Below are 15438 nucleotides of genomic sequence, written 5' to 3' on the forward strand. Positions count from 1 at the left end.
CATCCAATGGAGATAGGTTGAGGAGAAAGAAAGGAGAAAACTAAAGAGAAAGATGGACAGTAGATTGACAGTATCCGAATCAAATAATAAAAAATGTAGCTATTTCATCAAATCCCGATTGTGTGGGTGTGAAGTGGAAAATCCCGTTCTGGCTGGCAGCGGGCATAGGATTGAAAATCCTCTTTCGCTGGGCCTTTTGGACTCGAAATCCAAACGGAGAGAGTGGTTTGAATCCACCTCAGAACGAACAATAAAAAGGCATCGAGCGGGTGCAAGCTCGAGAAGCTAGGAAGGATGGAAGAAAGCTTGACCGTTTTTTCACTGAACTACTCGAACTTTTTGTTCGAAAAAGCGGAAATTGCTCAGTTCGAGAGAGGGTTGAGCTTCATCGGTTAGTGTGCACCAAAGGATGAGGTTTCTTTCCCGTCCTACAAATTGAAACCGTTCTAGCTTGATACTGCGATATCGTCAAATCATCCAATAGAGCATGGAAACCATTTCGGTGGCGGTAATGGCCTCCAGTAGTTTTCTATGGAACCATACCACTATGGTCATCTATATGATTAGACCGTGCCGCTTCACTAGACTTTCCTGAACCATCCATTTGATCCGCACGATCGTGACACCACTTTCTAAACAAAAGTTTCCAAAATCCAATGCGGAACCAAGCAGTAAGAGAAATTCATCATGGTAATTATTAGTCGAAAATCAAAGTGGAACGGAGAGAACGGAGATTCAGTTACAATGAAAAAATTGTTGAGGAATCATGTTGAAAGAACAACATTCTTTGTCATAAATATCGTATATAGAGATTTTTCACGTATCAACGCTTTTGATTCAATTATGAAAGTACGATGTACTGGACTTGCACCCCTAGTTACGCAGAAATGCAAGCACAGAAGCGGATGACCGGACCTTACCAACATACTCAAAAAAGTATTCTATACTGGGGTCTGTGCTCTTGACAAGTAGTGTTTCCAGTCTAGCTGTGTCAAATCGGGTGTGAAGTGTCCTTCTAGGTTCTGGCTGGTAGAGCAGAGGACTGAAAATCCTCTTTAGTTTCGCGCATGGGGCTTTTAATCCCAATTGCGCTAGCTCTGTGGTTTGATTCCACAGCAGAACGAACAATGAATGAATGTGGGCGGTCAACCAAGAAAGCCTGTGCCCAGGAAAGAAAGGACTGGGGAGGGATTGAGAGAAGCTTTCACAGTGGAAAATTGAAAAAACATATCGTTCCTAAAAATTGTGGAATTTGACTCAGTTAGAGCTATGGTTTAGCATCAAGAGGGAAGTTTTGTAAAAGCAACAGGAAGAATTGCTCAGATACCCGTGAGCGTATATAACTTGGGTCGTGTTATAAATGCTCTGGCTAAACCTATTGATGGGAGTGGTGAAATTGTAGCTTCCGAATCTCCTGCTCCAAGTAGAATTTCCAGGCGTTTCGTATACGAACCTCTTCAAACAGGGCTTATTGCTATCGATTCGATGATCCCTATAGGGTGCGGTCAGCGAGAGTTCATTATTGGGGACAGAGAGACTGGCAAAACAGCAGTAGCCACAGATACAATTCTCAATCAAAAAGGGCAAGGTGTAATATGTGTTTATGTAGCTATCGGTCAAAGACCATCCTCCGTAGCTCAAGTAGTAACTACTTTCCATGAGGAGGGGGCCATGGAATACACTATTGTAGTAGCTGAAATGGCGGATTCACCTGCTACATTACAATACCTCGCTCCTTATACGGGAGCAGCCCTGGCTGAGTATTTTATGTACCGCGAACGGCATACTTTAATAATTTTTGATGATCTCTCCAAACAGGCACAAGCTTATCACCAAATGTCCCTTCTATTAAGAAGACCTCCCGGCCGTGAGGCTTATCTAGGGGATGTTTTTTATTTGCATTCACGCCTTTTAGAAAGAGCCGCTAAATTAAATTCTCTTTTAGGCCAAGGAAGTATGACCGCTTTACCAATAGTTGAGACTCAATCTGGAGACATTTCCGCCTATATTCCTACTAATGTAATCTCCATTACAGATGGACAAATATTCTTATCTGCGGATCTATTCAATGCCGGAATTCGACCCGCTATTAATGTGGGCATTTCTGTTTCTAGAGTAGGATCCGCGGCTCAAATTAAAGCCATGAACCAAGTAGCTGGCAAATCCAAATTGGAACTTTAGTAGGCACTAATGAGATTATTCAATACCACCAGCTATATTCGAAGACAACAGGAAAAGCATATTGATAGTATAAAGAAATAAAAATAAATTAATTATAGGTCTTTAATATTCTAAATAAAATAACGGAAAAAGATTCCATTTTATTAACCAATATTATTCAATATCTACTGGTAAAATATTAGTATAAAGAAATATTTTTATGTTCGGATTGATATGAGCCCCTGAAACTCATGTGAAAATAAAAAGCACACAAACTCTTCTGTGTTGGCGAAACTCGTTTTCCATGATAACATATTTGGTTTGCTGTTGGAACTCGGGCAGAAATGTGTGTCCCGGCTCCAACGCTATTCTAGAAATGCAAAAAATAGAATAATAGATGAATTAGAAAACTCAACTGTTCTTTGTGATTTGGTACCACTTGAACTAACTGGCCCAATTTTTGGTAGGTATTTATTAGGGGGAGGGCCAACCACCGAATGAACAACGATCTCCCAGTCCCACTTGATTCCTGGGGAATTTAGGGAACCCTGCGGACTTGACTCTTTTAAGAGGAAGAAATTCGAAGTGAAATATCTAGAATATGCTTTACACTCCATTTTCACACAGGTATGCCCCCTACCTTTCTGTAGATTGATGCACTAATAAGACTCCAAATCCTTGGTTTGAGCATCCCTTTCTTTTGTAACCTCTCTTAGGAACTTCAAACGGAACAAGGCTAGGATCCTAATCTCTATTCCTTCCTCCTTGGCGTCAGATAACTCCAATAAAGCATGACTGAAGTAGATATAAAGCGTGTCGAAGAGCAATAGACTCTTTTTTTATAGAGCTTATCATTGTCATTGATTGACCAGCATGACTTATGGATTGCATTTTATACTGTGCTATTTGAATAGCGAGATTCTTGAAAGGCGGAGGAAATAGACTTTCTTGCTCCTACATCATTCTTGCTAAGGGCATCGAAGGAACTAATCAAAGGTTACGAAAGAGAAGGCTTGAAAAGGAGCTTACTTTTCCCGCTAATGCTACTTCCGCTATCTCGTAAGGAGGATACGACTCATAAACCTCCCTTGGTATTTGGGTAGGGAGAAAGATAATTAATTAGAATGAGTGACGAATGTATACAACTACTGCTCAAAAGGCAATAAGAAGCACGCACTCCTACTAGACATGGAAGGAGCAAACCTAAAATATGCTTTCTTCCCTTATGTTGAATCGACTTCCTTGTCTCTTTCTAGAAAGTCAGCAGCTGGCCCAAGGTGACCTACTGGGAAATGAGAAAACCAATGGGAGTTGGATAAATTACCCTCTTGTGGGTATGGCGATAGACAGCAATAGCAACGTATTGATTATGATTATGATTAAGTAGACTGACTATTGGATGAGCTCCAAAAGGTAGTGAGCCTGATGAGTCAACCAATGGGAGTGGGCCCTTTAAACCCCTAGGGCGTAAGCATTTCTGCCTATCCAAAATAAGAGGTCAAGTCAATCTTGAATGCGGTTAGTACCTATTAGTATTAGATACAAAATCCTATTTGCTTTGAGTGCCCCTATCCTATATTCTCTCTATCTATAGATGGAGAAAGACATTCTCGATATGAATTGGGACAAAGAAGAAAGTCAAAAGCAGGAGGTAGGTCTGTGGTTTCAAGTTGAGTAGTGAGTGGTTCCTTGAGGGGAGACGGCAGAAACCTTTACTCATTTGATTTCCTCCCAAAAGAAGGAGGGGTTTTCCTGTGGTAGGCGCCAAGAAAGATACCATGAAATTAGGCACCAGGTACTATCCATCACACTTAGAGTTGGTATTTATTGTTTGATTCGAATCCCTGCTTACCAAACAGTTGTCATAACAGATTTGAATGACGATATCCAATTATGAAATGGCTAGAGGAGGCACAGAGATAAGACAGAACTGATGGTAAGATAAATCAAAGGTTTTCATTTACCTTATCATCGTCATAACTTTCTTATCTATTTGTGTATGCTATTAGAAAGGGAAATTTGATACAACCAACGCGCAAAACCTTCCGTCTTTCCTATGAAAACAACTTCCGCCTGGATAGAATAGTTAGCCAACATGAATTCCTGCTTATTGTCCTTCCTACCCATAAGTGAGAGCAAGGCCGAAGTAGAGCATAGAGCTTAGAAGTAGGATCTGGTAATTGGTTCTGCTCAGCAGATGCAAAAAAAGAGGTGTTTTTGGGGTGAGTCCCTGCCAAGCGGCTTTTGATGACGGCGTCGTCAACGTACACTTCTGCATTACGACCCAACTGAGACCTGAGGATGAGGCTCATTAGGCGCTTAAATGTGGCGCCGGCATTTATCAAACCGAAGGGCATCCGCTTGTAGCAGAAGGAAGGGGCGATAAAACTAGTTTTTTCTTTGTCTTCCTCAGCCATATAGACTTGCTGATACCCAGAGTAGGTGTCGAGGAAGCTCAACATCTCGCACCCTGCGGTGGAGTCGACCAGTTTAGTCCTTGTACTTCGGTGGAACGAAATTCCAGTATATGGATTGCAAACCTTTTCTGCTTTGGGACTTAAGTGAATGAAAGGGTGGGTTAAAAAACCATGGCCAGCCCCCCTCAAGAAATCTCGCCCGTAGGTTACTGATGGGATGCTAGCTGCCAGTATACAGGAAAAACATGGTGCAGAGCACGAACAAGATGTGCTAACACATATCCCTTATATTTATTGGTTCTACAGAAGATGTATGATAAAGAGCTGGCATTAAGTCATGCAACGCGCTCAGGCTTTATAAGAGGAAAGACTCTCGCCAGTATAGATTGAACGTACGGCGCTTGCTTACAAGACTGCTACTGAAAAAGGCTACCTCTTCAAACTGCTGAATGCCCAATTCCATCTATCTTTCCCTGAAAAAGCGTATACTTTTTTCTATAAGCAAATAAAGCATAGTTCTTTTGCGGATCAAGCAGTCTTCTACCTTGGTGGGTAGCGGAGAATCAAATCAATATCGGTGTATTGCTCTAGCTGCTGCTGAATTAACCTGGATTCAATTGTGACTCTCTGAACTAGGTTGTACTTCATCTTCCCCTCTGGACCTCGGAAATGGAAAAAAGTTACCGGTGTGTAATTGAAGATTCGGTGAAAACTAGTCGACCTTTCATCACAAATTGAAGCAGAGGCTGTTAGTTGAAAATCCATTTGCAGATCCTGTTGTTGAGGTAGAACCAGCTTCACCAATAGCATAGACTCTATCAGTCGAAGAGATCAGCAGGTACGAGGATAACAGAGACAGAGATTAATTCTTCGTCAGCAGAGACGATAGCGGGCCCTTTTGAAAATCAGAAATAAAAGGGGCGATCAACGAATTAACCAGGTGTAAGCAGAGGGAACTGGAGCTGAGCAATATGTAGCATACTTTTCATTTCGAGACCCGTATCTAGACCCTTGTGATTGATAGCCGGACCCATGTTGACGGCACCGAAATTCTGCCCCTCCCACGAAACTAGTACCACCAATAGATAGGCCCGTCCCTTCTTGGGCAACCCTGAAAGTATCTTCTTATACGGACTGAAACAAGACAAACTACTCGCGGGGCCCACTTAAGATCTCTTTCTTTAGTTTTCTTCTTTATTCCTTTCTTAGAAAAAAGTAGCTTCCCTTATTAGTAGCGCTAGTATCCTTTCATAATGATGACTTTTTTCAGAGCTTCCTAGATTTTGAGAAGCTGAGGCATTGTCGGCTGGGGGGAAATTTGATCGAAACTAATAACAACTAGCCACGATTAGGGACAAAGCTCAGCTAGTATACGTAATGTGTTCAAGGCGCATTTCCTCCAATAGCTAGACTAAAGAAAATAAGGGCTGAAGGATTTACTTAAACGTTGTTGCATGAGCGGCTTCTAAATGAGTGGTTGATGATTCACTTTCTGATTATTACCCGCTAGCTATTGAAGCAGCAGTGTGACGTCGGCGCACTGAGGAATGGGTGCCACCTAACTATGATTCGGTGAAGGTTCCACCTTCCTTCCACAGATATAGTTACAGTAGTTCCACTCGATGTGGATTGCGCCCATGATTGCTCAGCTTCAGGATCAGGCTCCTAAACCTATTTTCAATAAATAAGTCATCTGGTCTATGTTGTTGGAGTTCCGCATGACGCCTTAATCCCACCTCTGTGTCTAAGGAATAGCCTTTTCTTATTTTCTTTATTGTTCGTGGGAACATGTAAGATTAGCAATGGAAATTTAGCTACGGCCGTCCCTTCCTCAAGCAAACAACGCGAGACTTAGTTAACGAAACAGGAACTCCATCCCTTGACACTAATTTCTGATACAGAAGTGGAATCAAAAAAATGCGGGAAAAATGCACATTCAATATTGAGAAAATGTTGCGTAACTGCCCTTGCCTCAAGGTCTTGAGAAACCAGAAACTAGTGTTCAATGGCCCAACAAATCCTATTGGTTTTCGCAGGGGATGTCATTTTTACAAGCTTTCGCATGCTGAGCGTGACTATGGATTTTATATAGTTATGGAATAACCTTCTTATCCGCGAGTTCTTCAGCCAAAGACTCCTGATATCGTTTGTTGGGCCCTTGATTCCGAAGTACCAGTACCGAAGGCAGACTTGAATGCATTAGGTTGGGAAGCGGCCTAGAAGGTGCTTAAAGATAGGTGACGGTTGTGAAAGTTTAGTCGACTTGTCGGCAGCAACTGACCTTTCTTTCATCAAAAGTAGGAATGAAAGCTGGCATGCAGGTAAGGAAATCTCTTTTCTTCTCTTCTACTTGGCTACGGACCTTCTAAAAGGAGAAGCAATAAATACAAAAGTGCTAGGTTTGGATTTGAGTGAGATCCCGGATCGGTAGCTTCAGATATCCCCTCAGACTGGAATGAGAATTTCGATAGAGTTCTTTGCTTTAAAGCATAGTTGCAGGTAGGTTATGCTCCTTTGCTTCATCCCCATAGTCTAAGGATTGCCAATCAAATAGTAGCAGTAGACTAGCCATATTCTTCTTCTACAGTCTCCTGTTTCCCCCTATTTAAAATGGTCAGCCTGCGCAGCAGAAAAAAAGGGCGCTCTAATCGTACTCGAGCCCTTAATCCCCCAATAGGGCTTACTTACCCGAATCAATTCTTTCCTTCCTGTGCGAAAGCAAGGCCTCTTTCTCGACTTTACTTGAATGCCATTTACTGAGCTATCTTCTTTTTTCTTCTTCTGGCAAAAGCACATTTTATTATTTTACGGAAGCAAGACGAAAGGTCATTTCGCCAATCTGGGCAATAATAGTGAAAGCAATCGATCGGAGAAGCCCCCCTTAATATTGAGAATGAAAAAGTGGATTCATTCCCCGGGCGTGTGTGTGTGCTTTCCACGGGCCTGATCTCGATTTCTTCTTAAGTTGTTATGTCCTCCGAAGTGAAGTGGATTGGTCGGAAGCTGGACTCCAACAGCATCGATACTCAAATAACCGGCTCTGATACATGGCTTAGAACCTTCAATCTTTAGCCATTATTCCCAGTTCAGGTGGTTAGGTACCAAAAGTTATAAATAGGCCCAATTTCTCCTTTTATACTAGATTTCCTTAATAAGGGCACCTAATTCTTGAAACAAAGCACGCTCCCTTCTCTTTCCACTTTCACTTTCATGCCAGTTCTTTTTTGACTTGGCAATCATAGCAATTATGTAAAGCCTCCTTATCCGGATAAACATGCTCGATACATTCTCGTGAACTATGAAGAGAAGCTAGAACGGTGGAAGCCTGAATCCAGTGAGTGCCCATTATTAATAAACTTGGGAATAGTAGCTCCTATGGTTTCTAGAGCAAGTGAATGAAACACTATCTTCTTATGAGCGGAGATAGAGAGCTATGTCACAATCAATAAGTGAGATGCTGTGGGCAAGGAATCTTCTGTCACAATAGAGGTGTTCTTTTCGAATTTAAGTGGGACTAGCTTCTTCCTCCATTGATATTAGTGACAATCTAGCAATTCCATCCTTTAGAAGAAGATAAGTAAACCATTTCTTTGATTGAGTGATGGATGCGGACAATCACAAGCCTACTTTGTTTATATAAAAGAGCATACAACCCCCAATCCCTACCTGTTGTAGAGAATCTATCGACTAAACTCTTTTGTGCCGTTTGCCGCCTAATACACTATTTCAGTATAATGTTGGTTGCTGGTGCATATCTCTTGATTGACTATTTATTGGTTATTAAGCATTAGTGAGCTGACCTATGTACAAGTTCTGAGTCAACCCCCAGATCTGTATCACCTTGCCTTGTAATCTCTCATTCATCTGTTTATGTGCATGCTTTAGCAAAGTCTACAACCCCATAAATATTAGTTAATGCATGATGCGTAAATCAATAACTAAAACTAAAGTGCCGATCATCCCATGCTACCACAGGATTTTTCAACAACATGACATATTTAGAAAAATCTATGTTAGAGCCGCCATTTCTTTACGGTTAGATTAGTGTGGATTGTTCTTCTGATTATTATAGGCCTGGCACCCTAGCTTTGATAGATTTATTTGATTTTGCAAGCTATGGCACAGGAATGTGATATGGGTCGTATCCCGCACCTCCCTTGATTCCGTGTGAAATCCATCCTAGAAAGCACGAGTTGGATCGGCGTAAAGAACAAGACGAACGTGGTATTATCTCTATTAGGACGGTTATGAGGCTCTGCTCTTTTTTTTTCTTTATTCAATATCTATTCTTTGTTTCTTATATTCTGCTAATTATTATCTTGAATGTATCTTTATGCTTAATAGATAACTGGTGATGCTAGAGCTGTCAAGAAGGCATTGTTTTCAGTATCAACCATCATCTACAAATGCCCATCAAAAGAGACCATTTCTCTTGAAACTTCTGTCCCTCCAAGCATTGTACATCCTTCAGAGCTTCCTGTCTATCCTGCTAGTAACTTCTACTCAGTGTCAGGTGCAGCTATACCTTATGGAATGGACATCCAAATCTAGCTATCTTAGAAAAGGAAGTGGCATTCAAATCTACAGGTTTTTCTTCTTTAGCCTTTTCGCCCAGCGTTGTCATTATTGACACGTTTTTGCGATCCCTGTTTTTGAGATCCTCAATGACTACCTCCAGAAAGGGAATGTGACCACCATTCTTATTTGAGAAAAGTGTCTCCACTATAGCACTAATGATCCTAGACAGCAGAGCAAGCTTGATTGGAGCTAAGAACTATTTCTAAAGGATCCCTTCCACTCTTGTGTGGAAAGATCTTTCTTCGTTCAGTCTAGTCCGATTTAAAACATGTTGTCTACTATTATAGGGGCTGTCGTTAGGGTCACTCCTTCTTATGCCGGGAGATAGCAGTTATCTATATTTAGAAATAATAAAGAATATGGGTGTGATTGTCATCACAATGGAGTGATCGAGTAATCAGCCCTGTAGGTTCCTCTCTATTTAGATAGACCCCATCAACATGGCCATTCCCTTCTCCTAGTAGCAAAAACCCATTAGAGGTTTGATTCTCAAAAGAAAACATACCAGAAACTTGAAACTATTCCTACTCGCTAGGTGGCTTTATCAATTTGAGTTTTAAAATAGGAAAAAAAAGGGTGTCAAAAGTAGAAGTATCATATCTTCTTAAGGAGCCCAACTCTAGCTAGAGAATAAGAGGATTAGGTTTTGGAAGGATGCGAGGTGCCAACTTATTAAGGACGAGAGTCGTAAGATCCCGGTTATAGAAGAAGAGTAGGCCAATCCCAATCTTAGGCTGCAACATACAAGGAAATTCCTGTCATCAAATCGGCCTGATCCCCAAAAGGAAATCGCAATCCATAATCCCTATATACGATATACGATAGATTCCGGGCACCTTGCTACATGACACTTGTCTCGCATTACATTACTGACTGCTTCTTCTTCTGATTTCTTTGGTTTGATGATGCCCTTGTCCCAAAGAGAGTTCTTCAGGAGAAGAGTACTTTGGCACCCTAGAACACATATCCCTCTGGATGAAGCCAACAGGTCTCAGACAAGAGTAGTATTTGTGGCTTCATCGAAAACAATCAGCCAAAATCCAAATAAAATGCATCATAGACCCAGCATCATCCTTCACTAGGAACTACAAAAGCAACATCCAACTTCAACCCGGCGGCCTCTGCACACAAAACCTCCGATATATCAGAAAAGAAAACCTTTTCTACATTATGGGAATTTGGCCCAATAGTCCCTCCAATTTGAAGTGATTAGGCCACCACTGGTACCAGTAGGGAATAGGTACTACCACCTCCTCCAGCTCTAGCTGAGCTCTCCAGTTCTTCTCCCTCAGTGAGTTGCAATGGGAGCATCTCAACATCCTCTGGTAGAATCTGTGTAATCCAAGCTTTCTGGGACATCATCCACCCGCAACTGCTTTCTCTCTTGCAGCTCTTTCATAGCAATGGCCTTTATGTTTGGAGGCTAACCCAGGCATCCATCACTCTCCTCCCAAAGAAAAAAGATGCCAACACCGTCGAGGATTTCAGGCCAATCAGTATCATCTCAAGATTCATGAAAATCGTTTCAAAGAAGAGGAACAAACATTGTCTTTAACAACACTCATCCACTTATTGACATTGACACGTATCAATCGGTGTTTATCAAGGGTCGCTCACTCATAGAAACTTTCTTGGTTATGACAGAACCACTTATCTTTCGCCACAAACATAAGATCCCTATGGTCCTACTCAAGGTAGACTATCGCAAGTCATTTGACCGAGAAAGAGAAGAGTTGTGTTTTAAACTAAAGACGAGGATGTGGAAATCCACACACACTTGTCTTTCAGGCCCAGTCCACCAAGGATTTCCAAATCGTTAGCGGCGGGTCTTTCTTCTTCTCGGCGAGCTGCGGAGCTACTTTTTCTTTCTTTCATTCCATCTGTCTCTGTATGCTTGGGTGAATGCCATAAGAGGATTTATATGCCCCGGTTACCAGGGTTAGGGTATTCCCTATGTTGAGCCTACTCAGATCAGAACAAAACTTTTGGATTCTCTTTCGCCTATCGGCCGGCTTTAAACAACCTTCACATTTCCTACTGGGATCCCAAGTCTCCAAGTGGGCCCTCTTGGCCACCTAAGACCTTGGCTTTTTAGAGAATCCCGCTCCTGTGTCATAGGACTTGTAGCTCGACAGTCCACCGGGTAGGTTTGTTTATCCTTCCTTTTTATAGTGTCTTCTTGGACAGTTATAGTGGCCCATAGGCGCAAGATGTACCTTGTGGAGGGCAGCGGTCCACTGGAAATAGGATATTCGTTTCAGGCAGTGGCCGTTTAGTCCATGGTCCGTTGGATGGTCGGTGCAAGGCCAGAAATTGGAACACATTGATTCCGCTCGTTCCTGTCCTTCGCTTCAGGGCCTGTCCCTCGGTGTGGTCAGTACTCCATACTGTCGGGCAGCAAAGCTTACACTTGTTCACTTATTATGACGGTTGACTAGGGCCTCTTTCCTCCTCCCTTTTCTGCTCACTCGTAGGGGTCCAGATCTCCACAAAGGGGGAGGGAGTCAACTGAACATCTCAGCCATTGGCGGGAATTTCGCCCGCATCCGATCCCCAGTTCTTGTTCACCCCGGATGATCGTGTCGGGTAAATTGTGACCTCGTACGATCGTATCGGGTGAGCAACAACCGCTTAATCATAGTACTGACTTATGGGCTAACAGGTCACACTTTGGCCAAGTATCCTACAAAGAGACTCTCGAGAGCCAAAAGTATTAAAGGAATGGCCATAGGAATGGGCGCATCATGACATCGTAATCTGTCTCGCCCGAATGAATTAGTTGGTACTAGAAATGTTAGAAATAGTAAACGAAAGGAGTAATAAGAAGTGAAAAGGACAGAGACACTTCCCAACCAGAAAGGAAAGTTCCCACTGATGGTATACTTTGTGTAAGCGAGCTCTAAGATCACATCTTTAGAATAAAATCATGTTAGAAAAGGAAATCCAATAAGAGATAAGCTGCCCATGAGCATCATGGCATAGGTCAAAGGAAAGGAGGAGGCAAGCCCTCCCATCTTCCGCATATCTTGCTCATCCGACATGGCTTTTAATTCAGGCATATTTAGAAGCTCATAACTAATATTTTCAATATGCTTTTTCCATGGATCTCCTCTTGGTAATCGGGGGGCAGCTCATTTTTTCTTCCCCTGCTCCTGGTCTTTGAACTAGTCATTAATGGTCGGCAACATAGGTACCCTTTTTTGGTATGCGTTGTGAACACTTTCATGTTTAGTGTCTCATCTTCTCTGGAGAAGCTCAAATAAAACGGATAGAGCAGATGGTCCAACTACAGAACTTCTTCTTTTTCGTTACTTCCATGGTCATGCCCTGTGGCACAGCAGCACCCGTACTATTGAAATGGTTCGTCAGTAGAGATGTTCCCACTGGTGCGTCTTCTTCCAATGGTACTATTATTCCTATTCCTATCCCTTTATTCCCTTTTTTGGTCTATCTACATTTAAGGAAATTCATACGCTCCATGGACCGAGCAAAAAGTGGAGTGTTGGTGAAAGCAAGCCGCCCTATTCTATTACTAGACAAAATGGAGAGAAGCTCATCCGCTAGAAATGCTTTATTTCGTTTCGTTCCCGTTCTTCATTTCCTTATTATCGAATCCATGGGGGACTTGTCATATTTAGAATCTTTCTACGGTCTGCTCTGTTTACAATTCTTTTGTACTCTCTTCTCTTTACCACGCGATAGGTCAGCGAAGCGTGAGCGGGCGCTCCGAAGTAAAGGCCAAACACTTCGGCCTAAGGGGAATGAGCAACAAAATGACAAGATGAGGTGCCCCAGGCACCCCCATATAGAAAGAAGGGTCGAAGGTTTTGGGCCTGTAGCTTTCCCCGCCCCCGCCCCCTCATCGGGTGGTGCTTGTTTGGGGGGTGTGCCACCAGAAAGCGGGTTTGAAGCTCTCGCCTTACCAACGAGCCGACTGCTGATGGTTGTTAGTCACGACTACTATAAAAAAGTGAAGATGAATCTTTCTATTTCACATGGAGGAGTGTGCATCTTTATGTTGGGTGTTCTTCTGTCGTGCGACCCGATGGCTTATGTGCGACCTGTCGCCAACGCCTCCTATTCTATTTGTTCAGCGCAGGCGGCGTGAACTCTAATTTGATCCGGGTATTCAATCCCGCCGCTGAGATGCTTAGTTGACTCCTTAACCTTGATAGGAAGATGGCTTATTCCAAAATTCGTGCATAAGGGTAAGGAACTTTGGACGAATTAATGCGAATGGGTGTAAGCCTCGCTGCTCGGAAACACCTAGTGCTGGCCACACTGAGAGACACGAAAGCGCAGGTAATGCCAGTTGGCAAAGTGGCGTTAAGCATCCCTAGCGGTACGCAAAGAAAGGTCGTGATGATATCATCTACGTCCGTACCGCTCCTCGTGGAGTAGATCCCGCATCCAACCAACCCTTTTTTGACCAGGGAACGGGAGAATTCCCACTACCGCTGGCAGTCCAGCCGGGCCGTGAGCGTGGTGGGAACGGGATTCCCAAAAAGCGAGCCCCGGTCCGGGTCAGCATAGAATGGGGGGACGGCACTAATGTAGTGTTGGTCGGGTTGCGGGCGGATAAAAGCGAACGTGGGGACTCGGGTCGGGGTACATCGTAACTAAGAGAGCCATTCCATTTAGGGCGAGACAGAATGGGCGGGCACAAGTGGTCTGGTGTCCGAGCCAATTGGTCAGATGACGACTACTGCACATATTATATTAGCCGCCTATCCCGAAATGGACTGGGATGGAATAGAAAGAACGCGAAGCAGCAAGCAAGGGATGAGCGCTTTCTTGCGCCTGCACATACGTTTTCTTGCTGGGTCGGTTTGTTTTTGGGGGGTGGAGCAATAAGCTTGCTTCTTCACAAGCTTATCCCCGCCCCTTTTCCTGTCCGTCCCGACCGGCAGAAGTTGGGTCTCCCCATCTCTCCTCAACTTCCCCGGTCTTCGGCCCGAGCTGTATGAGGCAGAAACTCGTCCCACGTACAGTTCGGAGGCCGAGCCCCACCCCTGCAATAATGGTGCGGCTTAGGTCAACTAATACGAATAAGATACAGTTCACTCAACGATTGCCCTTGGGTCCCGAACTCCATATGGGGAAGGAATGTTGTTGTTTGCGAGGTCTCGATCATTTACATGGACCCACTTCTCATTCCATTTGTGGGAATTTGATGATTTATAAACCATCCCCAATGAGCGAAAGGTTCATGTTTGAACATGATGAATCACTTCGTGCCGACCTGTTGCCCATAAATTTCCTGCCTCATATGAGAAGGGAAAACTGGAAGATTTTCTGCATCGGTGGATGAAGAATCACGAACATAAGAATTTCTGGTTTAGCATGTTCGCAGAAAGAAGATATTTATTTCCATTCGAGAAACGAGGAGCACGACTGAAGTGGTTATACATACAAATCCATTTACAGATCTATACGCTCCGATTGGAACTGGAAGTTCCAGAACTGGCGGCTGGTATACCAAAATAATGAAATTGCCTTTTATTTTTAGTATTCGGATAGGATTTCTATTGGCTTCATCAGGAGGCTCGCGTAGTTTGTTACGTCAACTCCAAAAGGATAAGTTGCATTGGAATCGAGAAAGTTTCGTTCATAATTGCATAAAAGGAGTAAAAATAGTGGTTGCGGCGTGTCGAGGGTCAACCTTTGATATCGATTAACCTTTCGAGCCTTCCCGAATGGATCTCTATCCTCCTTTCAAACCAATAGAAGTTCACTGACCATCCCTGTCAAACATAACCCAAGGTAGGATCGAGAGGAGAAGAATAGGAATCTTGCTAGTATCATAACCTCTCGATGGGAGAATTAAACCATTAGATTGGTGGAAAGAAGAAAGAATGGGAAGAAACCAGCCAACTTACCAAGAGGAAGAAATGATGACCACTTTTTGTATTATCTCGAACGTTTTCATTGGATCTAGAAGTAATCACGACGTCACTTTTCTTAGGAGATTTCATGGTAGTTTTTGGAAACTTCAATTGATTAATGAGGTCAAGAGACTCTATAATTTGAATGATATGTGGAGGGAGCGGGGCATCTTACCCGTATCAATCGATACCATGGTGTCACATATACACGAAGGTTATTCTTCATTTCATCCCAAATTGGTATACAATGCCTATAAATATGGTGGGAAAGGTATGAATATGCAGGAACATTTCACTCTTGAAAGGCAAGATGAGCTTGGGTATTGTTGTGCCAGGCGCCCACTCATCAATGCTGGTGATTGGCCTTGTATGGCTGCCCCATCCCTTTCAACAGATGT

The 15438-nt window shown here is 43.1% G+C and overlaps 1 pseudogene; it reads left to right on the top strand.

The window, feature by feature from the left end:
* Positions 1-13391: 13391 nt before the first annotated feature.
* Positions 13392-14833, top strand: LOC141021428 (cytochrome c biogenesis CcmF C-terminal-like mitochondrial protein; annotated as a pseudogene).
* The last annotated feature ends 605 nt before the right edge of the window (positions 14834-15438 follow it).

Source organism: Aegilops tauschii, chromosome 4 (assembly GCF_002575655.3).
Source record: "Aegilops tauschii subsp. strangulata cultivar AL8/78 chromosome 4, Aet v6.0, whole genome shotgun sequence".
Classification (NCBI taxonomy): domain Eukaryota; kingdom Viridiplantae; phylum Streptophyta; class Magnoliopsida; order Poales; family Poaceae; genus Aegilops; species Aegilops tauschii.